We start from the raw sequence: 3671 nt of genomic DNA on the forward strand, positions 1-3671 counted from the left end.
GAAAGAACTAATGTTGCATTCATTTGAACAGAAATGCAGTGAAAACAATTGGGAAATGTTATTGCAGTTTTCTGTTTTGATGTATTTGAAAATGTAATTTATTGCTGTGATCAAAGCTGTATTTTCAGCATCATTCCTCCAGTCTTCAGTGTCACATGATCTTCAGAAATCAGTATAATATGCTGATTTCATAAGTTGATCTTATTTTTCAGGTGTCTTTGAATCGAATGTTCAAAAGAACAGCCTTTAGCTCAAACGGAAAGCTTTTGTAATGTTATAAATGTCTTTGCGGTCACTTTTGGTCATTTTAATGCATCCTTGCTGAATAGAAGTATTCATTTCTGTAAGTAATTTCCACAAAAACCCCGAACTTTTGATCGCTCGTAGTGTATATTATTTCAAGGGCTTATTTGGTGCTTAATATTTTAGTGAAAACGGTGATGTGCAACCATTTAAAAGATTGAGATCTGTGCTATGTTTTTAAGTAGCACTTCCATTCAGCGAGGATATTGATCAAAAGTGACAGTTAAGATATTTATGATGTTATGTAAGATTTCTACTCATCAAAAAAAATTGCGATAAATGTGTTGTGCATTTATGAATTGGTAAGGCTATCGAGTTTTGGCAGCGGTATTGGGCAGGTTGACCAGTTTTACAATGATTAGGTGATCTATGTAAGTTAAAACGGCCAGATATTGGCAGATTAATGGTATTTAGGGATGTAACGATTCACTCAACTCACGATGCGATTCACACTTTTGATTTCTCGATTCGATTCACGATTATTATTGTTTTTTTTTTAACCAAATGAGATTTAAGACCAATTATAAATGAAATGCCCTTTTATTATTGCTTGGACAAAATGCTGCACATTTCTTTGTGAAATTGAAATATAACACCATAATAATATACTAATATAGCACTTGCATATTATTGCTCTTTTGTTGGTTTTGATTGCTTCTATTGTCCTCATTTGTAAGTCGCTTCGGATAAAAGCGTCTGCTAAATAACTAGATTTAAATATAATGTAAATGTAAATAACAAAACTACATTGAAATTTTAAAACAAGCCCCAAATCAAATAAATCTCTTCATATAAACAAAATAAGGCTTTGTCTGTGCTCTTAACATTTAAAATAAAGGCATATAGAGGCAACCAAACCATACATGCAACATGAGCAGTTTTTAATCTAAATTAGATTGTATAATTTCGAAATTTGAAGCAAAAACAATGGTTTGACTTCAGTTTTGTGAAACTATACATACAAATATCTGCGTGAAACCGAAACAGCAGACGAGCTGAACGAGACGCAGATGCACTCTCTGCCAGCAGGTGGCACTTAAAGCATTTCCTGGTTTCTGCTGAAAACAAAGCAGCGCTGCACATATGAACTTTAATATGCGTTATACAGAGGCAAGATAAGAAGAAAAAATACCATCTAAACTTTTCTAAAGACAGTAAGTTCCTTCCTCACCGTCACAACCCTAGAATGTTTCTGTGCTGTAACTCTGAGTACTCAGTCAGTAGCAGTCATGTATCATTTGCTGTGGACAGCACAGGTCTGAAACCATGCTATACACTCGTCTCAGGCCTCCGTCTGACACCAGAGAGAATCTCTAGTATACTGGATCCCAGCGGAAGCTCACAGATTTGCTTTTAGAGTATGCTTATGCTAAAATCCATGTCAGCGTTTAGATTTATAAAGCGGTCGTTGATTTAAGAAAAGTGTTTAGTGCTACATCAGGGTCGAAGCAGGTGGACACACTTTCTCTTATGGCAGAGAGTCGGAAGGACTGCAGGTATTTGGAAGTCTTAAGCGATTCTTGCTCCTTAGCATTCTCAAGTGAAGGATTTGGATGTTGACTGGTGCTCCGTTATATGCTGAACACATTAATTGGGAGTGCTTGCAAGCGGAGATCTGAAACCATTTTGCTGTGCACAAAAATCATTTCAAAATCATTTGTGATTTATAGATTTCACATGCGGAAAAGAGGCATTTGCGGTTTTTTCTTAGTGCTGTCAAACGATTAATCGCATCCAAAGCATCATATAATGGGTTCTATAGTATTTTGTCGCGTCCGGTGTAGACACGGTGAGAGCCACGCATATGCACGTGAACACCGAATTCAGTTCACAACTGTGTCAATGCATGTCTCCAAGTATTCTTGTAAATGCAGTTGCTTATGGTTTAGGTGAAGGCAAACAATTTAGAAAGAAAATGGATGTGTAACAGTATATTGGTTCACAGCAGTTGAATGTTCCCAAGGCTTTCTGTGCCATGAATGTTAATCAAACAACAAAAAACCAAGAGAAAGATCATTTTTGTAGCTTTAACACAGAATTGTTAGATTTAATTTATACAGTGAAGACTTTGCAGTGTTGTTTTACATTTGATTATTCAATTTCTGTACCTGAATACTGTTAGACTTACCTGAAAAATATAAAGCACCGTTTATTTCACTTGTATCTCTTTCTATAATATATATATCTATGCTTGTAATTTGTTTATTTTCTATGCTGATTTACTCGCCTACAAAATCAACCCAATCATTGATTATTTTTATTCCAAATAGAGCCATTCAAGTGATCTGGTGATTGTTTTTTTGTTTTTTTTGTTTTTTTGACATTAATGATGTTTCTTGAGAACCAAGTCCGCACATTGGATGTTTTCTGAAGGATCACATTTTTAAACATTACAATAGAGAGGCTATTTTAAATTACATTTCCCACTAGTATTGTTTTTACTGTATTTTGAATTAAATAAAATGTAGCCTAGGTGAGCATAAGGGGCTGTGTTCAAAAAATCTTACCAACCACAAACTTTTGAATGCTAGTGTACTGTTAGGTATGTTGTGTGTTAAGTATAAAGTTCTTCCGCAGCTGCTAGGGGACCGATCTTTGAGGGTGGATATCGCAGAGGGCCGAAGGCAAGAACGTGGCGCCGGAGGCTTCGGCTTCCGGAAAGACGACAGAGGTACTGTGTGTGCGCCAATATTTCAAAATATTACTGTCGTGCATTAGCGCAATCTTTTTATCTTGTACTTCTATTAGTGCCGTTTTCTCTTTCTTACTGTTGATGTATTGCTTGTGTGTTTCCTTTCAAATATTGTGGTCTTTACATTCTCCGAGATGAGCAATGCTAGGGATGGACGGTCCTGTTGTATTTAAATTATAATTGTCAACCAAGTAGAGATTCTGTTACACTGTGTGTATCAGGTTTTGTAGAGAAAAATCTTTAATTATTAAAAAAAAACAAAAAATTAGTAAAACAAGATATATGGTCATGTAGATTAGCATTTAAAGTTTTTGGCATGAGGTTTTTTAACATTACTGGAAGTATTTACTTGCATTTTATAGATGGCAAATTAAGAATGTATTCAGTTACAGGCTCAGTTACACAACTCGAGTTTTATTTTATTTTTTTATTCAATAAAAAGGCAAATTTGATCTTCAGGTGAAAAAGACAGACTTTTCTCTGATGCTAATCATTTAGTCCACTTTAACCTGCCCGGCCACAGTTGACTGCTATTAGACATTATTATCTTTTATTTTAGAGAAAATGCGATGATGTAATACATTTGTAAAACATTTAATTTACTGAATTACCCCAAAAATTGCTATACCATATGCTTAATACAAACCGTTTTTGTTGAAATTCTTTGTGATGTGCC

Source organism: Sinocyclocheilus grahami, unplaced genomic scaffold, assembly GCF_001515645.1.
Source record: "Sinocyclocheilus grahami isolate Dianchi unplaced genomic scaffold, SAMN03320097.WGS_v1.1 scaffold6720.1, whole genome shotgun sequence".
In the NCBI taxonomy this organism is placed as follows: domain Eukaryota; kingdom Metazoa; phylum Chordata; class Actinopteri; order Cypriniformes; family Cyprinidae; genus Sinocyclocheilus; species Sinocyclocheilus grahami.